Source organism: Tenrec ecaudatus, chromosome 16 (genome assembly GCF_050624435.1).
Source record: "Tenrec ecaudatus isolate mTenEca1 chromosome 16, mTenEca1.hap1, whole genome shotgun sequence".
Classification (NCBI taxonomy): Eukaryota; Metazoa; Chordata; class Mammalia; order Afrosoricida; family Tenrecidae; genus Tenrec; species Tenrec ecaudatus.
In genome coordinates this window covers 40,872,742-40,897,259 of record NC_134545.1, presented here as the reverse complement: position 1 = coordinate 40,897,259, position 24,518 = coordinate 40,872,742, and the positions used below count along the sequence as shown (strand labels likewise).

The window sequence follows — 24,518 nt, the reverse complement described above, 5'->3', positions numbered from 1 at the left end:
CCAAGCCATCATGATTATTACTGTCTTGCAATTTGAAATGCATTCTGCTTGTTTTCTAAATATAAAGACTTATCAAAGGAATTTTTGCGCCTTCTCCAAAGGAGATCTCCTCTTTGTTCTTCCCCTTTTGTTCCCACAGTGTTCTGCTGTTTTTGAAGCTGGGGGGGAGGGACACCTGTGTCAGTGGAGCAGGCAGTCCAGATTTTATGAAGTGAGAAACTATTTTCTTAAACATATGTGGGGAGCCAGCAGACTCTTGCCTTGGGTGAGGTCAGTGCTGCGCCACATGCCCTGTCCCCTCTCTTTGTGCAGAAAAGGTTAAAATGGGTTATGCAAATCCACTCCAAAGGTGGTGGTCCTTCATCAGGTGGACCCGCCCACTTTGGTCAGGAAGAGCAGGGGGCCTGACACCTCAGGCAGATTACTGAACTCCCATGTTACCCTCTGACTCTCCACCCTGCCTTGACATAGTAGCTTAGTCTGTACCCCCGAGTAACTGTCTATGTTAGACAGCTCCAGCCAGTTTCTGGCTGCCTGTCTTTGCTGCCATGTTCTTTTTTACAAGAAGGAAAGAAACAGTTCTTGCTATTTTTTTTCATAATGTACTATTTATGATGTATTTAAGTGTTTCATTCAGGACAGAGTTCTGTAGGAGTGAGAGGGAATATGTGAGGGAGGGCTGGGTCTTGGGGAATGACGTATCAAAATTTTTATGAAATGTCACTATTTGCCTCTTTGTATTGTTCAGAAATGGCAAATGCAATATAAGTGATAAATCTCTGGTTTTAATGTATTAAACTTTTATCAGTTGTTTAGAAAAAAAATGCCTTCTATCACCACTCTTATTCAATATCAATCATACTGGCAATCTTAGCTAAAACCATTAGCGACAAAAAGAAACTAAGAGATTATAATTGGGCAATTAGGAAGTAAAACTATCACTATTTGCAGATGATATGATTTTATATGTAGAAAATCCCCAAAGACAACACAAAAAGATTTGGGCAAACAACTGAAGGATTTGATAAAGTCACAGTACACAGATTAACATGTAAAAAATTAGAGTCTTGCATACTAGTAAAGAGAGTTTTGAAAAAGACATCAAGAAAATAAAACCATGTGCAACAGTCACACAAAAGATGAAATATCTAGGAATAAACCTAGGAAAGACCTATACGTAGAAAACTATAGAGCACTACTATAAGAACCCAAAAGAGACCTAAACAAATGGAAGAATAGCCCATATTTATGGAAAAGAGGGTTTAATTGTGAAAATGTCAATTCTCTCAAAGCAATCTATACATACAATGCAAGTCTGATCCAAATCTAAACTTCATTCTTTAAAGAAATGGAAAAACTAATTACCACCTTCTTATGGAGAGGAAGGAGAGCTAGGAACTCCTTAAAAAGAAGAACAAAGTAAGAGGTCACCCACCCTCCAGCCTGCAAATTTATTATAAAGCCACATTAATCTGAACAGCCTGGCACTGGTGCAGTGATAGAGAAATAGACTAATGGAACAGAATACAAAACTCAGATAAATCCATCCACCTGCAGGCAACTGATCTTTGATAAAGGGCCAAAGAAAATTAAATGAGGGAAAGAAAAACACCTCTTCTACAAATGGTGCTGGCAAAATTATATAGCCATCTGCAGAAGAATGAAACAGGATCTATACCTTTCCCCTATACAAAACAAACTCAAGATGGATCAGAGACCTAAATGTAAATCTTAGATCTAGAAATATCATCAACCAGAAGATAGGGAGAAAGGTAAAGCCCTTGTGGTAGGAATAAACAGAGTACCAAATATAATTTTGACAATAATAAATGACTGGAACCTTATGCTCATCAAAAGAGTGAAAAGAGAGCCCATGCCCTGGGGAAACAATCTTTAGCGACAACATAATAGACAAGGGATTGATTTTTATAATATATAGCACTGTGTGGCAACATAGTAAGAGAAAAGTAATCAAATTAAAAATAGACAAAAGACACAGACAATTCACCAAAAATAACACTTATATGACTAACAAATAATGAAAAAAGCTTGTGATCACTAGACATCTGGGAGATGCAAATCAAAACAATAAAGATACCACCTTACACCTATAATGATAGCCCAATTAAAAACAAAAACAGATACACAACAAACGTTGAAGAGGGTTCAGAAAGACTGGCACTCTCCTCCCTGCTAGTGGGTCTATAAACATGTCTAAATGCTGTGGAAAGTGAAAGGACACTACCTGAAACGACTGGAAACAGAAAACCCCTATTATCCAGCAATGCCTCTGCTGGGTATGTAACCCAAAGAAGAAAAAGACATAACATGAACAGAGAAATATTCTCCCATGTCACCAGCACAGTTTAAAACAGCAAGAAGCTAGAAACAACCCAAGCGCCAATCAGCATAAGAATAAAGACTCACGGATGGGAGAATACGTCTGGTTATATGTTCCTAATCAGGCACGTTCACCTAGCTTTTATCCAGTCCTTGGTGATCCAGGCAAAGTGCTATGGACAACCAGGGCTTTAGGCTTTGTGCTTTTGAGGTGCACAACATCCTTCATAGGCCGCACCAGAAAGATTCCATTTGGAAACCCCCACTGAGTGAACTGGAGTGTACTCTAAGTACACTTGTAGCAAATTAAAGGAACGAAAACACTCTATTGGACTTATGGTTGAAAAACTCTAGTGTGAGAAGAAGCAGATGACTGCTACCACCAGGTTGTGGATTCGGAAGTTATTGAACTTTGATTCAAATCGCCTATATTGAGGGTGCCTAATAATTAGCAATTTAATACTGCCCTGTATTTGCTATTTTCATACTCTCTTTTCTTTTTTTTATTTTAAGGGACCCTGGTGGTATAGTGGTTACGTATTCTGGACACCACTCCCCACTCGAAGGAGGGAAGACGGGCTTTTACTCCCATGAAGAGTGGCAGTCTCAGGAACTCACAGGGGCGGTGCTACTCTGTCCTGTAGGGTATTGACTCAAGAGCAGGAAGTTTGGATTTGGGTTTGCTTTTTATGACATGTCTTAGTCCAGCAGACATAGTTCTGCCTTAGTGAATGATTGTGTGTGTAATGTCTAGTGACTTAAGTTTTTAACCTGTGCATGTATTTCAGTCTCAAAAGGTGTCTTATGTAGTATACTTTCCTTTTCTCAACAGTGTTTTAAATTCTATACATTGGCTAAATTAATGAAACTATCCACAGAACTATAGTACGTCCCATGATGGGATGTTTTGTAATAGCAGTTCTCAACCTGTGGGTGGGGACCCCTTTGTTCTGGTTTTTGTTTTGTTTTGTTTGTTTGTGGGGTTTTTCCTTTTTATTTTTCTGCTAATTTGAATTATTTTCTTTATATGAAACTCAGAATAGGTAAGCTATAGAGACAGACACTAGATTAATAGTTTCTTAGGGTTATTGTAGGGAAAGTTGAGGGGAAACAGAACTAATGCAAAATGGGGGAGGGGAAGTCCTAAAATTGATTAAGGTGATGAATACACAACTCTCTTTAATATATTTAAACATTGAATTGTATGATATATGGATTACATGTCAATAAAACTATTTTTAAATTACCATATATACTCAAGTATAAGCCGACCTGAACATCAGCTGAGGCACCTAATTTTACCAGAAAAACTGCATTAAAAATGTGCTGATTCCAGAATGCTCACCTTCCTGACACAGTCATTGAAGAAAAAGCAGGTGCATAAGTAAATGTGGTGAAGAAAGCTGATGGTGCCGGGCTATCAAAAGATATAGCATCTGGGCTCTTAGAGGCTTAAAGATAAACAAGTGGCCATTTAGCTGAGAAGCACACCAGCTTGTGTGATAATGAGGTATTGACAGGATCATGTATCAGGCATCAAAGAACAAAAATCATATCATTGTGAATGAGGGGGAACGCAGAGTGGAGACCCAAAGCCCATCTGTAGGCAAGTGGTCACCCCATTACAGAAGGGTCATGGGGAGGAGATGAGACAGTCAGGGTGCAGTATAGCCATGATGAAACATACAACTTTCCTCTACTTATTTAATGTTTCCTCACATACACCCCCCACTATCATGACCCCCAATTCTACCATACAAATCTGGCTAGACCAGAGGATGTACACTGGTACAGATCAGAGCTGGAAACACAGGGAATTCAGGAAAGATAAACCCCTCAGGACCAATAATGAGTAGTGATACCAGGAGGGGAAGGGGAAGGTGGGGCCGAAAGGGGGAACTGATCACAATGATCTATATATAATCCCCCCCAGGGGAATGGGCAAGATAAAAATGGGCGAAGGGAGATGTTGGACAGTGTAAGACACGACAAAATAATAATAATTTATAAATTATCAAGGGTTCGTGAAGGAGGGAAGGTGGGGGGAGGGGGAGGAAAAATGAGGAGCTGATACCAGGGGCTCAAGTAGAAAGAAAATGTTTTCAGAAAGGTAATGGCAACTAATGTACAAATGTGCTTGACAGAATGGATGGATGGACTGTGATAAAAGCTGTATGAACCCCCAATAAAATGATTATTTTTAAATGTGCTGAAAAAACTGTTTATACACGAGTACATAGGGAGTGAACAAATATGGAATGATATATGTATTAAATCCCAACTAATTTTTAAAAAATAGAGATCATGTAGAAAATATATACATATATATCCAGATAAAAGTTTTTTTTAATTAATAGTCAATTCATATTGAATTTACAAAATTAACACTCAAAAGCATGTTGTTATGAAATTATTCCACCATGATTACTGTCTTTTAAGAAGAGAATGATCATGATGACCCTCAAGTTTTAAGCATGAGGCAAGATCGACAGTCATGAGTAGTCGAAGACAGTGGGTATGAAGGGAGATTAAAAATAATTGAAGGATCATGCACAATTAGTGTGTGAATTTTAGGCCACTAACCTGTTGAAAAACAATAACTGAAGGACTAAAATACACCCCTGGAAAAGTAGCTTCTTCTTGGTATAGCAGCACCCTTTCTTGCACAAGTGTAAGGCACTAGCCTACTCTTTGGCTTTCAAAGTTAACTTATGTTTGAGAATTTAAAAAATAGCTAACCCTTATTTATTTTTATTAGCTAATGGGAAAGCAGCCCCCCTGAATTGAAAACAATAAAATATATTTTTTCCAAAAAGAAGTTAATTCGCAAGATCTTTCTTCCTAATCTGAATGGAATCTGAAAACTCCATTGAAACTTGTCAACCAAGCTGGTGTCTGAAACACCGGTGGTACATCTTTTAATACCACAGCAACATGCAAGTGGCCATAATACGGCAAACTGAATGGGTTGACGGTGGACAATACTACTACTTGCCCTACTCTCTTCAGGGCCTGTCAGAGATGGGCAAGCTCAAGCACTCCAAGCTATGAATTCGATTTCTAGCCAGACTTCCCTGTGTCATGGTCAGTTCATGGACAGCAGGCATGGGTATCTACCCCACTCCCCAGAGAAACTGCACCCAGCCGCCTTTGGAACAGTATCAGCCCAGCCTCACTTAGTAACCAGTCCTTGCATTGCCAAGGGAGCAATGGAAATGCTGGTGCAGTATCTGAACAGAGAGCTGAAGAAAGCCAACTGAGGGGTCCACCTTTCCCCTACCACCAGCCACTCCTGAAGTGTGGCACAGAGCTGTGAATGTTTTTCCCTGCTAGCCAAGGAGATCAATATGTTGTGCAAAAACAACTCCATCCAGCAAAGCTCTGTTTCACACCTACCTCCATCTGGCCAACCCTCCCTCTCATTATTCTGCTAATTCGCCAGTAATTCCTCCCAGTATCATCATGATTGATTTAACAACCCTGACTTTCCTCCTGCCTCCAGGTGACCCAGCAAGGTAGAGTGTGGCAGGTCCAGACTCTCTAGCTCAGGGTCAGAGGCAGGGGGGAAATGCAAGCTAAGAACCTGATTTCAAGAGGTACAAGGCAAAGTAATGAATCAAGTCTGGGAAATTGTGAAAAAGAAGTTCAGTTTGGTCTCCACTCAATAGTTACTAATTACTAAGCACTTACTGTGTGCAAATCACTAATGCACTTGGATGCTGACTTGAAGGTTAAAAGTTTGAGTCCACAGGTACTTCAGAAGAAAGACAATCTACTGAAACAGCAGCCATTGAAAGCCCTTTGGAGCACAGAACAACTCTGGCCCTTATGAGGCTATGAGTTCAAATCAACTCACCAGCTACTCTTCTTTGTAGTATTATAATAAGATATGTAACTTTGAGAATTTTATCTAATTAGATCCTCAGAAGTAAAACTTTACAAACTACAAAACACATATGGAACGTTGTGGTAAGCCCAGACAAACACTGCACCCAAACAAGAATCCCTCTAATTGTGAAAAAACTGACATTATTCAGACAGTATATAGATAGAAAGATAGATAGATAGATAGATAGATAGATAGATAGATAGATAGATAGATAGAATATATATTCTTCTAGAGAATCTTCATCTGCTCCATGTGACAATTAGATTTTCTGTCAACTTGCACCTGTGTGAAAGTGTAGGGTAGAGGGAGAATCCAATCTATCAATCAAGTCACAGCCTGATGATGACTGTGGGGATGTGGCCTCTTCCATAAGAATGAGAGCGATAAATTCTCTTCCTCTCTCTGGCCCTTTGCTGTCTTTCTTGGGGGGACACTGTACCTGCCTCCAGGAATGGCCTTGTGTAGGCTATGAACCCTGGCAGCCAATCTGGGAACTGTGGACATCCTGACAAGTTCCCACTGACCTTGGATCCATGGGACTCTGCACCCACCAGCCTGTGATCTCCCTGCATCACTTTTCACCTTTCTGCGTCATCAGAAGGTTCTGACCAACATCAAGCCCATGGAGTTGAGTTGGCCTCGGCTGGGATGCCTTCTTGATATAAAATCACTTCTTGATATAAAAGTCCTTCTTAGACATACATGAATGTCACTAGTTTTGATTATCTAAACAACGCAGTCTAATATATACAGATTTTTGAGAATATACTCATAGATAAATATGATGGTAGCCCTTTAGGTAAAACAATCATATTTCTATTAGTGTTGACAGGTGTTGTTAAGCTTTTTCTGACTCATAATGAACCCATGTGGCAGACTAGAACCACCCCACAGAGTTTCCTAGACTGTGGCTTAATCAGAGCGCATCACCGGTCTTTCTACCATAGAACCACTGGATGATGTACACTGCCACGCTGGTGGCTGGCAGTTTCTTGGAGTTAGCAAACAAGCATTTAACTGCTGTGTGGCAGTAATAAGAGCCGTTTTAGTAATTTGACTATATTGTGCATTTTAATAAATTCCATCAACATGTGATGGACTCTTTGCATGCTGCAACAATGGGCTCAGTTACAGGGAGGATAATTGAGCAGGACAGGGAAACGTTTTGTTCTGTTGGGCCTAAAGTCACTATGAGCAGGAATTGACTAGATAGCACCTGACACCAACAATTTTAGCAATAATTACCTATTGATGTTACTTTAAAATATATAGTTCAGTACATATGCTAAAAATTAAGAGTAATCACTAAAGGTCTAGAATATGATCTGTAGCTACTGGACCAATAAAGGGAAAGTGAAGAGAATGCCAAACATTCAGAATAAGACAGGAAAGGAAATAAACAGAGGAAAGAAAAAAGATGGCAAAGAGAAACAAAAACGAAATGGCAACAAAAAGTCATACATGGTGATTATCATAAATATAAGTGGATTGAAATTATCTGTTAAAAATAGTGTCAGGCTGCATTAGGAGGGTGAATAAAATTAAATAATTTGGGGATTACAAAGGAGTAATCTAAAACACAGACCCATCTGTAGACGATGGGACATCCTTCACAGAGGGGCCACAGGGAAGGGATGAGTCAACCAGGGCACAGTGAAACACACAATATTCCTCTGGTTCATTAAGGCTTCCTCGCCCATCACTATCATGACCCCAGTCCTGCCTTTCACTTTAGGCTAGACTGGAGCATGTGCACAGGTACAGATAAGAGCTAAGAGCTCACGACACACAGAATCCAGGAGCAGGAATGGGAATAGTGATACTAGATGGGTAAGAAGAAGGTGGGGAAAGGAAGCAGGAACCGATAGCAATGATCAACACATAACCAAACACCCCTCTCCGAACAACAAAAACCATGGGGGAAGGGAGAAAGCTGTTGGTGTAAGATATGAAAATAATACTACCTAATTTATAATATATCAAGGGGCTACCGGGGGTGGGAAGGAGAGGAGCTGATACTAAGGATTCAATAGAAAATAAATTTCTAGAAAATAATGATCACAACATATGTACAAATATGCTTGATACAATTGATATATGGATTGTTATGAGTTGTAAGAGCCCCCAATGAAATGATCTTTTAATTAAAAAAAGAAAGAAAGAAAAACAATCTTCTAGAAAGGTTGGCAATAAAGAGAAAGAAGATAATATACCAAATAAACACTGGCCAACAGAAAACTGGCATAACATTGAGTTCATATTATCTGAAAGTAATTTTGGTCCTCAAAAATAATTCTTGAACCAGTACAAGGTAGATTTTGCATAAGACGACACCTATGTTATTTAAGAAGGCTGAGGAATAAATAAGTTGAGTATGTCACTTGCCTGTTTACACACAGAGAGCCAGGGGATAAAGTCTATTCACACTCCAAATTCCATGCTTTCAACACAGTCCATGCTGTTCTAAGTACACATTATTTAGGAATGATTTAATTAGTCAAAATACATTTTCTAAGGAGGAACCCATCACAAGGTTGGATATATAGTCCACCCTCCAGGGGGATGAATAACAGAAATGTGGGTGGAGGGAGACAACAGACAGTTTAAGACATGAAATGACAACAATAATATATAATTGATCGAGGATTGACAATGGTGGGAGGGTAGGGGAGGAAGGGGGAAAGAGGAGCCGATGCCAAGGGCTCAAGGAGAAAGAAAATGTTTGGAACAGTTGATGGCAACATATGTACAACTGTGCTGAATGCCATTGAACGATGGAGCGTCATAAGATGATTAAATAAAAAAATACGTTTTCTATATCCTGGAAGCGCATTAAATAGAAAAGCGGGGGATGTTAACAAGATCAATGCTTTGGCCCAACCCAGACCAAAGGCTGGATGAGGCCCAGCATTTGTATTTTTAACAAGTTCCCAAAATGATTTTAAAGTGCAGACAGGGCTGCCTATCTATACCGGAACCGAGGGGCAAGTTTATTCAAAGATATTGTGTATTTTAGGTCATTGTGAAAGGCAAAAAGAGATGTCCTCTAACCTCCCCCTACTTACCTACAATTCAAAAAAGAAATGATTAAAATAAGAGCGGCTGTTTGATTTCTTCTTTCACACAGTGAAGGAACATTTCAAATAGGAAAATCTGGGAATACGGCGGAAAGAATTCCCATGCTAACACCCCTCCCTTCTTGCAGAACAGAACAGAATGAATCATGGAATCTTAGGGTTGGAACGAATCTTAAAGGAAACTTAAAATGTATCAAAAACTTGGCGGATGGTTAGAACTACCTTGGAAACTTGCTAAAAATATATAAATGTATGTATAGCACTCCTAGAGGAATCTGATTTCATATATCTGGGCTGAGCTTGTGAAAGCACATTTAAAAAAAGATGCTCAAGGAGGCTTCTAGAGAAAAATGGCAAAGTGGAGCCAGATCACAATACACAATAAGACAAAGCAAGGAAAAGGAGAAAGCTACCTCATGCCCTCATTTGAAGGTGGAGATCGCTGGTAGCAATGGGGGAAGATGAATTGGCAAGAATGCGTTAGTAATACCAGCCCATTCCTCAGAAACACAATCCTGAGACTTCTGACTGCTTCCTACGCATTTGGCGATACGCAACTGTGGCGACATTTTGTCTTTTCCTGGCTTGATGGGGGAAGTGCTGGCAGGATAGGTTAGAAACTACTAGGAAGACATCCGTAATACAGTGGTGTGAACAATTAGGCCTCTCTCTCAGAGAAGCTCAAGGCTCAATTCTTCATTGAGAGGATCATCTAGCTCAAAGTTATCCTCTTGAAAGACAGGCATGCTCCCCAAGCATGAAATGAACTTAGGGATAGGGCAGTTCATAGAATTTCAGAAGAAAGTCCCTCCTAACCCAAAGATACATAAACTCGAACTGAGAACTCTTACATCTTCTCTCAGCCTTGTTATTCTCCAATGTGCTTACGCATCAAAAGGGATCTAAAACTTCAGCTAAGACACAAAGGCCAAGGTGGCAAGTGAGTTACAAAAGGAGCCAGAAAATCTGTATCTACCACAGCAACTATAAAGGCTAAAACGAAGTGCCCAAGTTAGGCATAAGCAACATAAGAAAAAGGGAAAAAGTCAGAACGCCTATGCACACAATTAGAAACAAGAACGTCTTTACAAGTCTCTAGTAATATGAAAGCAGTACATGAATAAAATAGGTTCAATAAGACAAGGAAAGTTACTTTTAGCTCAAAGAAAACAAATAAAATACCAAAATACAGAACTTCCGATTTTAGAATGGATGAATAAACTAGAAGGAACAAAGCTGAATCCCTGCATAAGGAAAACACTTTAAGTTAAATTATTCTGGACTTGAAGCCCTGGTGGCATAGTGGCGGGGGCTTTCTACTTGCCCTTTCTACTTCCTACATGTAAAACAGCATCTCAGAAACCCACAGGGGCGTTCTACCCTATCCTATTGCGTCGCTATAAGTCGGCATCAACTCCAAAGGCAATGAGTTTGTCTAGGTTTTATTCTAGGAAATGTTAGTAATTGAAATAGGGAATTAAGTACAGGAAGTAGGAGGAAGCATGTAAATGTAATTTTCTCACCTTTTATTGTTGAACTCAAAGTTTTAAAATGGAAATCATTTTTGTTAACAGGAAGTAATTCTTAAAAATTTTCAAGACCTTACTAAGATATTTTTTAAAATAATATGTTATAATGAAGAAATGTTTATCCAATGCTCAGCAATTCCTTCCGATTAACTTTTCTTTTTTATGGGCAAATTAATACTCTGTCAGATTGAAGATACAAAGTATGATTCCATTATATTAATATTATTCCTACCACTCCATCAATTCTTTCTGGTTCCTTCAAGCTGTATATACCCATAGGATAATTTCTTAATTATTTCCTCCTCATGTTTAAGATAGTGATTACTAAGTGGTAGGGAAATTTACTTTTTAAAAATTTTTAATTAAAAAATTTTAACTTCTCTTTTGAACTTTCAAAGATAGTGCTATTATTTTTAAAGACAGATAAAACTCTCAGATGTTAGAGATTATCAGAGCCAAGTCTGAAGATACTGACTCTTAACCAGGAATCTCTATACTCCCCCCAAAAAGAAGCCATTCACCCAACAGTTGCCCAATTTCTCTATTGATGATAGGGTGCTCCAAATTGCCCAAATGTCCCATCCTACTGCAGGGAATCTTCAACTTTACTGTACTACTTTTTTTAATTATTTTTTTTAACTAATGCTACCTTTATAGGAATTTAGCAAAAAAGATGAACCTCAATGCGATGGATTAACACAATGGGCTACAGAAATGAGTTCAAGCACAGCAACCGTAGGGAGGGTGGCACAGGATCACGCAGAACAGACCATGTTCCGTTGTACATATGGTCACTCTAAGTATGAAGCAATTTGATGGCACCTAGCAACAACAACCCTTGCAAGAAGTTCAGGTGTTTTGCTAAAATTACGATCCCTTGGATCTACCTTTCTACTCAATGGTACTTACTGTAATCTCGGGGGAGCGGGTCATATATCTAACCTCTTTGCATATCCAACAGGCAAAACCAAGTCTGATAGTGGCAGTGAGTCCATTCTGACTCAGAATGACCTCTTAAGACAGAGTAGAACTGTCCTTTGGGATTCTGAGGCTGTAAATAATTTTGAGTAGAAAGTCTAGTACTCCATCAAAACATCAGAACTCCTTAGTTGTCAGGTGCCATCAAGTCAGTTCCAACCCATAGTAACTGTACGCACAACGAACAGAACACTGTTCCATTCTGCACCATCCTCACAATTGTTCTCATGGGTGAGCCCAGTGTTGCAGCCACGGTGCAACCCATCTTGTAGAGGGCCTTCCTCTCTTTCACTGCTCCTCTATTTCGCCAAGCATGCTGTCCTTCTTCAAGGACTGGTCTCTCCTGACAACATGTCCAAAGCATGTAAGATTAAGTCTCAGCATAGTTGCTTCTAAGGAGCAATCGTGCCATATTTCTTCCAAAAGAGAATTGTTTGTCTTTTTAGCTCTCCATGGTATGGTCAATATTCTTCACCAGCATTATAATTCAAATATTTCCATTCTAGACAGAAATAACACTATCTTCACCTGCCTAGATTTCTTCCTACCCAGATTTTTCCACACCAGATGAAAAGATAAAAGTTATTGAGTAATTAATTTAAGTGGAACCATAAAGTTTCCAGTCTGCTCTTATCTATGTGCTGTCACCTCAGTTTTCCTTTTAAGGCATTCCTAGGAGTTGAATTCCTTGGGAAAATCTGCTAAGAGGGTTTTTAGGTCACAGAAAATTCCTCACTCTTAGACTAAGGAAAGGGAGTAATGGTGTGGATAAAGTAATTTGTATATGGCATGTAGGTGTATTATAACCATATAGGCATATAACTAATTATCTTCCTAATTTATATATATATATATTTAAACATTTTATTAGGGGTTCATACAACTCTTATCACAATCCATACATATACATACATCAATTGAATAAAGCACTTCTGTACATTCTTTGCCTTAATCATTTTCAACTAATTATATACGTTTCTTAGATTCATATTTTAATTCAATTTGATCATATTTAGTTTTGCCTCCCCTATACTCATGGACTGATAATGAGAAAAGGGGGAACAGGGTAAAAATGCTAAGCTGCTTTCCCGTCTAAGTGTGACTCCTCCATACAAACACGGGGCTCTCTGGCTGGGCAGGAGCTTTCCATGGGTTCCAGGGGTACCTGGTGTTCGCTCACAGGCATGCTTCCAGTGCAGCAAGCAGAGTGTACTGGTATCTAGGGCCCAGGAGCCAAAGGCCAGCTGCGCCGAGCATCCCAACAGCCTTGCCTAGAACAGTACCAAAGGACTGAAGCTCTCCTGCAGCCTCTTTCCCAATTCCTGATTGTGCATAGAGATCAGCAGGCCCTCACCAAGATGTGCACCCCAACTTCATACCTAGGGCCACATGCTTTGGCATAACCCAATATAGCTCAAACCAAACTGAGTTAGGCTACTGCCCCCACTATCCTCCTATCCCTAAATCTTCCAGGAATGTCCTTGATATCACCTTCATGTCCCAAAATCAGAGCCCCAAACCCGAGGGCTTCTTCCCTATGGCTGTTTGCCTGGTAACATGGAAACCCACTTAATCTCAGGCCTGCCGCTGTTCTGGAGGTGAGACACACACACCACAGCTCAGAAGGAGGATCTACAATATCAGTCAAAATGGAGGCACTAAAATTGTATTTTCTCGCTCCCCTCTCACTTGAAGCCTTTGCATCTTCTGGAGAGGGGAGCCTAGGGAGGGCTGGCTGTGATCACATACTCCGCTGACAGTTAAGAGAGTGAGCTCAGCTACTGCTCCCGCTGCCTGCGCCCCGTCCTACTCCTCCCCACTCTCCGTGCCTTCAAGGCCTCCCTCCTCCGCAAAATCCTTGCTTACCGACTTCCAGAACGTGAGGGCCACCAGCTCCACTGAGACCCTACAGAAGCTCCCATCCAACCACCTGGAGAAAGGTAAGCATCACCACTGACAAAGCAGACACTGGGCCTAAAACAACAAATCACGCCAAGCTCTTTAAAAAGGTTGGTTTGGTTTTTTCCCCCCCCTGAAACTACATAGGACAAGCACTCAGAAAGCCTTGAAGTGAGTTTGGTTCTTGTGTTGTAGATTATCTAACTAGTGGAATATCTAGATCCAGCAAGACCAAAAAAAAAAGGGCTGGCCTCAAAGATGATAATGTAGAACAAGGATTGACAGAGTAAGCGCCCAGGACAACGTCCAGCTTTGTAAAGGGAGTATGCCTGCTTTTCCACTAGTACGGTACAGCTGCGTGGTTGTAACAGAGACTATCGAACCCACAAAACCTAACATGTTAGCCCTTTCCTCTGGCCTTTTACAGAAATAACAAATCTGAAATAAGAACTCATAATAAAGCCTGACCCTTTATAGAAAATGTTTGCCAATTACTGACTTTTCTTTTCAGAAGTGGTTAGGCCTATTTCCTGAGTCTTGTGAAAAGCAAATAATCTCTCTAAACTATCTGAGAGGGTTTCAAAAAGTAGCCTGGAAAAATTGAATCAAAAGATAGTGGAATTTTTTCACACACCTTTTCAGCCCACTTGTACTTGGCACAGACTTGGGTGGAGGGACATGGATAGAAAAATAGTCCCTCAAGTACTTTTCCAGTTCCATGGGATGCTAAAATAGGAATAGAGTTCCCAGTAACCAGCAGTGCCTCAGATGAAGTACATTCTAGTACAGACTGGTGGCCCATAAACCAACATGGGAAGACTAAACCAATCAGCCTAGCAAACATGTCTATTTCCACACCAGCATCTGTTTGTCTGTGTTGGGGAATCAGGAAGTTATTTGTACCACTGTCACTTCCTTCCTTGACAGAAGCAAGCCTTCCCAAAACTGTCCCTTGGCTGAATTTCTCCTCAACAGTCCACAGGACTGTTTATGAGCTCATGAGCCTACGAACAGCAGTGTGCACACAAACAGATAAGTTCACATGGAAGGCCTAGGGCAACAGGATGAATGGTGGTCAGTGAGACTGGCCTAAAGAGAACTAACCTTTGAGCCCCTGCTCCGGCTCTCCCTATGAACGGAGGCAACAATATATTGAGCAGAGCCCTGAATCAAGGTCTGGGGTCTCAATTCATCTCTGCTGTGACATCTTCCAAACCACCAGCCTTTCAACTCCTATAAAGAGCTGGACTCAGAAACTCACAGGGCCAGTTATATCCTGCCCAATAGAGTCACTATGAGTCAGCATCAACTCAATAGCAGTGAACGTGAGCTTGTGACTTCTTATGCAATCTGAGTACAATAGCAGTGAACATGAGCTTGTGAATTCTTATGCAATCTGAGTCGAGCCATCTCATGACTCTGGGTCTCAGGTATTTTTTGGTTTGTTTTCTGTAATTTGGTTAATCCCAGCTACTACATTTAACTCAGAGAAGTCAGTGATTAAGCAAGTCATTACTGAGCATCTATGATGAGCCAGATGGATGAGGGGGTTTCAAAAGGTTCATGAAATATCAGAAAAGGAATTAACCTCTAAAATCTATAAAAACGTCAATGCTTAAACAAGAAAAAAATACAATCTAATTTACTTAAAAAGAGCACAAACAGTTGACCAAAGAAGCATTCAAGCGTGCAGCAAACATATAAAGAAATTCCTGAGATAAAATGTTGAATACAAAACATAATTACCTTGGGAGGGTAGAGGAAGGGTGGGTTGGAAAGGGGAAACTGATTACAGGATCTACAAGGACCTCCTCCCTGGGGGACAGACAACAAAAGTGGGTGAAGGGAGACGTCGGACAGGGCAAGATATGACAAAATAATAATTTATAAATTATCAAGGGTTCATGAGGGAAGGGGCACCGGGGAGGGAGGGGAAAATGAGGATCTGATGCCAGGGGCTTAAGTGGAGAGCAGATGTTTTGAGAATGATGAGGGTAATCAATGTACCAATGTGCTTTACACAAGTGATGTATGTATGGATTGTGATAAAAGTTGTATGAGCCCCTAATAAAATGATTAAAAACATATAATTTAATTTTTTTTAATCACCTGATCTGTACACCCTCACTTAATTCACAATTTTAAAAATGGGTTTTTTGGTTTGTTTTTTTAAGGTCATGGAAAAACGTAATTAAAAGACCTTGCAATTTCCTCATGAACCCGTTGAAGCCCCATCATAGTTCGGGGCACTTGATGTACATGAAGTATATACTACAAGTGTGTAAACCCAGAGTGCAAAGTGGTATTATCATGCATGCTATAAGTGCAGCACATTATAATATTGCAGAAATTGCATCCCTTCATTCCATATTAGGCCCCATCTCATCTAAGTAGCAATTTTTCTTTAAAACTTTAAAGTATAATAATGTGCTATAGTTATATCCTAGATGGTGATACAATCTTCATACTCTGGGCCATGTATGGATCAGACTCACATACAGCAGACCTGTATTATTAACTTGGCAATCAAAACTACCCCTCAACACTGTGCACATAAAGAAACTGAGGCACAAAGCAGGTACAACATTTCCCTGTGGTCATACAAATAATAGGAGGCAGAGACAGGATTAGAGCCTAAATAATATGCGATTCTATAGTACACCTATCTCACCACTAAGTTATCTAGCCTTCCGAGGGTGCTGGAATGATACAGGAAGGCTGAAAAAGTAGATACCTACATGTTATCCTTAATTATGGGCTGTTGTACAAAAGTTTTGAGTTACGAAGAGGGTGCTGAGTAATTTTTTAAAGGGTGAAAGATCACCCATTGCTCCAGGACTTGAATGCAACATAGCAGCATGAAGCAGGGAACCAGTAGAGAGAGAGGTCTGAGGGACCAGCCCCAATCCCAACTTAGTGGACAGCACCCCTCCCCACTGAAGAATTTACTTCAGAGGGCAGCACTGAAGCTACAGCTCAGGGAGAGGATGTGTCTGCTAAGAGCACACAGGAACAAATGAAGGATGAGGGAGTGAGAGTGGAGCACATCCTGGCCCACCAAGCCCTGAGGACAATATTCTTGCTCAGAGCAGCCAATGCACAGAGAGGACCATAGGGCTGGCCCCACCATGAGACACAGCGAGGGACCCACAGCACTATAGGGGACAACACTGGAGGCACAGTGCAGGAATTGTGCCCGATCTGACCCCACCACACCAAGGCGAAACACTAAGGGCATGCAACAGAACAGCATGGGGAACAGAGCAATGAAGTTCCCAGACAATACCAAAAAAAGACTGTGGGGCCAGGGCATGGCACCCCATCAGACTGGACCAGAAAATATGTCTAAAGGTCAACAAACAGACCTTGAACCATTTATAGGATTTTCTTTCTTTCTTTTTTTTGTCATTTTTAAAATTGTTTTGTTTTGCTCTGTTTTGTTTTTTTGTGCATATTATTTCTGCATGTCTATCTAGTAAGCTAGGCAGGATAAACAATATGGAGGAGTAATCAACAGAACTGACGGTTCTGGGGGGACATGGGAGAGGGAGAGGTGGGGGAAAGGAAGTAGGTGTCAACAAATCTAGGGACAAAGGAACAACACGTGATCTAAAATTGATGGCAAGAAGGGTGTAGGAGGCCTGGAAGGGCTTGATCAAGGGCAATGTAACCGAGAGGAATTACTGAAACCCAAATGAAGACTGAACACTATATTGAGACAAGAGGAAAGTAAAAGGAAACTGAGGAAAGAACTAGGAGGCAAAGGGCATTTATAGAGGTCTAAATACAGGCATGTACATATGTAAATATATTTATATATAAGGATGGACACGATCGCTGAAGAAAAAGTGGTGCATAAGCAAATGTGGTGAAGAAAACTGATGTTGCCTGGCTATCAAATGATATAGAGTCTGGGTCTTAACGGCTTGAAGATAAGCAAGCAGCCATCTAGCTGAGAAGCAACAAAGCCCACATGGAAGAAGCACACCAGCGTGTGTGATCATGAGGTGTTGATAGGATCAGTTATCAGGCATCAAAGACCCAGAACAAAAAAAAATCATATAATTGTGAATGAGGGGGAATGCAGAGTGGAGGCCCAAAGCCCAGCTGTAGGCAAGTGGACAACCCCTTACAGAAGGGTCACAGGGGGGAGATGTGACAGTCAGGGTGCAGTATAGCACCAATGAAACATACAACTTTCTTCTAGTTCTTTAATACACCCCCACCCAACTATCATGACCCCAATTCTACTTTACAAATCTGGTTAGACCAGAGGATGCACACTGGTACAGATAAGAGCTGGAAACAAAGGGAATCCATGACAAATAAATCCTTCAGGATCAAGATTAAGAGTAGTCATACCAGAAGGGGAAGGGGAAGGTGGGGGAGAAAGGGAGAACCGATCACAATGATCTACATATGACCCCCTCCCTGGGGGATGGACAACAGAAAAGTGGGTGAAGGGAGATGTTGGACAATGTAAGATATGAAGAAATAATAAAAATTTATAAATTATCAAGGGTTCATGAAGGAGGGAGGGTAAGAGAGGAGGGAGGAGGGAAAATGAGGAGCTGATTATAAGGATTCAAGTAGAAAGAAAATGTTTTGAGAATGATAAAGGTAACAAATGTGCTTGACGCAATGGATGGAAGTATGGATTGTGTTAAGAGATGTTCAAGCCCCCAATAAAATGATTTCAACAAAAAAGATGGTGAAAGACCAAATAAGTTGGCAAACCTATGGTCTAACAAGTTGCCAGCGAGGCACTTCCGGCCCTGGTAGCCACATGTACATCACAGCAGCACTGTGCTCCACAAGGTTTGTACGGGTTGATTTCTTCAGAAGTAAGTCTCCTGGTCATTCTCCCGAGGAAACTGGGTGAATTCAAACCTCCAACTTTTCAATCAGCAGCCAAGCTTGTTAGTCATTTGCACCATCCTGGGACTCCCTTGCCTCTGTGGGGATCTCTCCTACGATTAAAGGCACTGGAGTGACTGTGCCGAGTTCACAGTAAGTGCACTGAGAAGTCTTCACCGTATCTCCACAATGCCCTTCATCCCACCAAGAGGCCAGGTGGAAAGCAGCAAGCAGTATTCAGAATGCAATACCCCTCACTGGATCTCACCTGACTTAGAATGCCAGGGAGGTCAGATTGTCTAGTTGTGAGTTGCAGACAGAGGGATAGCCTGATCCCACAGAAACAAGCCAAAACGTAGCATGCAGAGGGTCTTTGAGATATGAAGGGTACATGCTGTAAAACACGTCACTGGCTCGAGGTCATCAGTAACTCCCTATTCCAGTCTCCCAGGTCAGACTTACAGCACAGTGTAGGGGATTCTCAAGAGTCTAAAGAGCCATGATTACGAGCTGCACCCACCAGAGTGAGGGAAGTCACCGCTATCCCTTATCTTAGTGGGAGTCCTGGAAAGTGAAGAATTCCCCACGCAGTGGAATGTCTGCTGCTGGCCACAAACCATCCATCACCCCACTATGTGCACTTCATAAGAACCACCTCGAGGGAGGAGGCCTAACATTGGCTGAGGTCATTCCTTCAAGAAGGGGGTAAAGGCAGAAGGTCACCCACTTAATGTTGTACAACATTGACACAGGCTGTGACAGATGGAAAGGCCCTCCATAGGAATGAGAGGAGAACCTCACTGGAAAATCACGTTGCGATCGGGGAGGAGAACATCTACATTTCAGAGGAGGTACTGATGTTTCTGTTGATGCATATGGTGGGTAAATGGGGAGGAGCAACTTCATATCCAAAAGGAAGACAGAACAATAATCATAAGGAACCTAAGGGGAGGATAAACCTGGTTCTATGTTCCTAGGTAGACACTTCAACTATGTTTATACCAAACCCTTCGTGCCACGCCAAACTCCTCATATCAATGGTACCTTAAATTTTATGTCATTATATAAATTATTGACGCAGCCAATGCAATTATCCTATAGTCTAAGAGGATGATTGACAATAGTTTTCTTTTTTGTTTCTTTTTTTTTGGTGGGGGGTGTTTTGTTTGTTTTTCTTATTGCTCTTGTTGGTTCTGGTGTTTGTCTTAGTTGTTGTCATAACATGACCGTCAAAGTAAGCTCAAGTCCTGCAGACTCAAGTACAAGCAGATGGATTCTGGAGCCCCATGGAATCCTAGCTCTATTCCAAGAACTGTCCCTTTTTGTCACATGGCCCTAGTCAATGCTCACCTTCATGAAGAGATCGCTGAAGATAAGGGAGCTACAGCAAAGTGTGCTGAAGAAAGCAGATCAATTGGAATACTGTCTGGGGTCTTAATGGATGTTATTCAAATAAGCAGTCATCTAAGTGAGGCGTCAGTCAACTAAGTCCACACAGAAGAAACACATCAGCCTGTGTGATCCAAAGACAACAATAACAAAACCCAAATATGATGAAGGGGAAAACATCTGAGCTTAAATTGTGTACATCCAATTTGTAGAAGGCTATGGAGAACAGTGGAAACCCAAACCCATCTGCAGAGTGTCTGGTTGGATTGGGTCGCTGGTAGATCCTCTAGTCATAGACGAGGCACCCAAACAGAGATTATTACAAACTTGATTATGGTAGACTGAAGCAGAGTATAATATAATGCTTATCCGTTGACCTCTCTCTTGACCTAAGCTGAATTTGTTCTACAGTCAACTATCTCTTGACTGCTCCATGACAGAAGTTTCTTCTCTGGCTTTTAAAATATGGCTGGTGGTCTTTTCTTTCTTACTGTTTATTTTTTTAATCTTTATATTATTATTGTTGTCTTCGTTCTGTTTCACTTTGGTTTTGCTTTTATTGTTTGTGTTAGGCCTCCCAGTTTAGGAACCACAGTAGTGGATGCATAGAGACAATTACTGATGCAATGGTACACAGGGAGAGGGGGATTGGGGAACAATCAGTGGACGGGGGGGTGATGGCACATTAGAGTTCATTGTGATGTTATAGTTACAAAGCTCTTTTTAGAAGCCGTTTAACTATGGAAGTGTATGATATGTAAATAGTAGGAAAGTTCATATACACACACAAAGAAAGAAACCAAATTTGACCTATGGTTACCAAGGACTAAGGAGGAAGAATATTTGCTTAGGGGGGGTGATATTAAGTTCATTTTAATGGTGATGGAACAATTTGGAGAGGGTATCAATAATGGTTATACAACATGAAAAGTATGGCATGGAGTTATATATGTACAAGTTGTTAAATTGGAGAAGGTTTCATCGTGTATATTTTTGCCAAAATTGAGGGGGTACATGAGTAAGGGGAAAATGTTCTAAAATTGATTTCACAACTCTTCTTGATATGGTGGCACTACTGAATTGTATTATATGTGGATGAAGTGACAATAAAACTACTAAAAAACAAAGAAGAAGAACTCCCCATTCAACCGCCTTTACCCAATTGGAGCATGCTTCTCCAGTACAACCACGAAGAATTAAAATACTGTGTATTCAGGAAGATGGCAGCTTCCTTTTCAGGAAGGGAGGGTGTGAAGAGGAGAGGGAAGAGGAGTGTGAAGGAACGGTGTAGAATTAAAGGGCTATGCAGGGACCCCAGCCACCCAAGAGCCTCTCTCTAGCAGGCAATGATGTTGACCTCTGGTGTGGTCAGGACAGATGAGGGCCAGGACAGACCAAAGATAGGCAAGGAAAGGAAGCACATCCTAAGGGTCCTGGCACATCTGGTAGGAAGATGGAGAGTACAAGACAGAGGCTCAGGTCTGTTCCCAGTCTAGATCCCTTCATCTCTCCTAGAGATTCCTGTCTTGTGCTGACTCTGGTTGGTGCTCTGGATCCCTGTGGCTCTCTCCCCCTGAGCCTGCCGGGTAGACTTCCCCATACTCAGCCTGTGGCAGTACATCCACAGCAGAACTGCCTTCAGTCTGCTGCTAGAAGCAACAGTAATTCCCCAGGGCCCTTGTACTCCCTCCGTGTTTTCATACCATTCGCTCCCGCCTTGCTTCCTTTCTTTTTGTAATCTTCTGGATTAACATATTGCAGTGCTATCTCCACCATTGTCAATATGTCCGTCTTAGCTCTGTGACCTCATGTAGACCCACAGAACTTAAGAGCTGGAACAGGCCTCAGAAAACATTCCTGAGCAAGCATCTTGGACTCCAGCATGCCTCTCGCTGGGAAACTTGGCTAGATCTGGGTAGAAGCAGGATTGTTCTGCGTGGTGGGGGCTGTGTAATTTCTTCAGGAGTATATTTTCAAAAGTAGAGTTTCTCTAAGTTAAAATGTTTACATACCTGTTAAGTCTGTAAGGAAAAGAAACGAGGGGCAGCATGAAGAGACTTTGGACACACAGAAAAGGCAATCAAATTGAAGGCATGATTTAATATGCAACCCCTCAACTGAAGGAGCAGCATGGGCCCTGCCCCCAAGTTTTGGTCTCAGGGACATACAAAGTCACTCAAGGGTCATACTCATAGAGCATAAAAGAGATTCAAAGGTGTGGGAGAACACTATTTTAATGCTAAACAAAAACACATATTATAGTGTGTCAAAAAATAAATGTTGAACTTAAATAACTATGAATTGTGCTCCCACATCTTTAGGGGAAGAATATAAGACCTATTTCCTCTTTAGTCTTCTCTTCCCTCAAAAACTCTCAGTAGAAAACGCAAAGAGCACCAAATCCTATTTCAGGCATCCTCAAACTACGGCCCGCGGGCCACGTGTGGCCTGCGGAGGACATTTATCCAGCCCACCGGGGTGTTTTGCCCCCTCCCCGTTTTTTACTTCAAAATAAGATATGTGCAGTGTGCATAGGAATTTATTCATAGTTTTTTTTTAACTATAGTCCAGCCCTCCAACAGGTCTGAAGGATAATGAAATGGCTCCCCTGTTTTAAAAGTTTGAGGATTCTTGTCCTGGTTCAATGGCCTCATTTCACAGATGAAAAAACTACGACTAGAGGAAAATGACAACAAAATAGTCTGTATCTAAGTTCCCAAGTTCAATATTCTTTCCATTGCCTACTTCCACCACTGACCTCCCAGTCCAAGATACCAGGAACATTTTCAACTTGACTTGTCCCACCTAGCGGCCAGAACAGGGTAACTAACAGGTCGTTGGTGAAATACCTGTATGTGTGGTACACACAACGAGGCGTTCAGGGTCCTCCGAGAACTGGTACTGTGGCCTTACCTTTGCGGAGGATTCCTTTTCTGTTGAGCGTGACATGAGTGAGGCCTCAAGAAAGCAGACTTGGACCGTTTTAACCTTATTCGTATCATCTACTCATCAGTATCATTGCAAGTATCTTGAAAACCACAGATATATACCCACAAGCCATCCTCTCCTTATGGAGATTCTGCTAAGAAGTCAATTTCACAAAGAAGATGCTACTATTCAAAGCTGATTATTATTAAAACACTACACAGTACAGCCAAATGAAAGACCGGAAGGGACAAAGGAGAGGTCAAAGGGCAGCAAGACACACACACACACACGCACACAGCAAGACACACACACACAGCAAGACACACACACAGCAAGACACACATACACTCACATCAGCCAACATAGGAAAAGACTCCCTGAACCAATATTTAATGTCCAGATGCTTCTAGAACCTGGAGAAAGAAGGAAAATGTTGGCTACAGAAGGCTAGGGAGCTAAGTCCCACACAAAGAGTTGAGGAAAACTGCACAAGGGAAACTCCAAAACCAAACCACTGCCATGGGGCTGATTCTGAATCAAGCAACCCCGTGTGCTACATAGCAGAGCTACTCTGTAAGGTTTTCTTGGCAGAAACAGATTGCCAGGCCTTTCTTCCGTTGTACCCCCAGATACAGTGACACATCAACCTGTGGATTAGTAGTGACGTACAAACCACTGGCACCTGCAACAAGTAGAGAGGCCGGCTGATACGGACCAGTGGTCCAAGAGTATGCTGGCTGCACTGTGTGGGGTCAAAGCCTTGCGTGGGGTAAACAGAGTTCAAAACCAAACCAAATTCACTGCCAATGGGTTGATGCTGACTCAGAGCGACCCCCTGTGGGTTCCCCAGACTGTAACTGTTTACGGGAGTCGAAGGCCCGGTCTGTACAGTTAGGAGAGGTTAAAAACATGAGCACACTAGCATGGATTTTAATTAAATCATTTGTCTGCTCTGTGACCTTAATGAGGTTATTTAATTCTCTGTTTGTTCCTTACATGACTATGGAGCCAGTAACTCGGCACACACATAGATTGTGGGATGTGAGGAGGACAGAAGTGATTGATAAAGGTGATGCATTTAGCACAATGCCCAGCATAGAGAAAAGCTAACTGGTCATAGCTTTTAGAAAGACCCAATGGAGGATCTGTTCATCAGGTGATTAGGCAACCAGCGCATTGGTGCTTCCTCAGGGTTTTCAGTGTTGAGTTCTGAGACGTAATACCCCAGAAGATTGAATTACTTTTCCTGCTGTTGCCATGGGGTGTATGCTTTTCCTTTATTATGCACACCCCACCATGGGCATTGGCTAGGCTATACAGATCGTTCAATGCCCCTGGTTCAGCTGGGGCCTACAATCTCAGTTAGTAATGAGAAAAGGTAGTATGCTGTCTCTCTGTTGCAACTTCACAAACCACACAAACATGAATATTTTTGTAACAGAAAGGCAAAACCCACTTTCTCAATACCATTCTTTTACCCAGTAAAATAGAAAATAGATTTTTTTATCCCATATGTACCTCCCTTATTTAGAATATTTTAAAATGCAGTTCGTAAATACTTTAATGGCCCCAAGATGGTCCCTCATAAATATTGCCAAGCTTTGCTCTCCTCCGCAGTGTACTTGACATTGA

At 41.3% G+C, this 24,518-nt stretch overlaps 1 protein-coding gene across 4 annotated transcripts in view; it reads right to left on the bottom strand.

Moving 5' to 3' along the window:
- Positions 1–24,518, bottom strand: part of KCNMA1 (potassium calcium-activated channel subfamily M alpha 1) — a 992,499-nt gene that overhangs the window by 850,812 nt on the left and 117,169 nt on the right. The window lies entirely within an intron of this gene.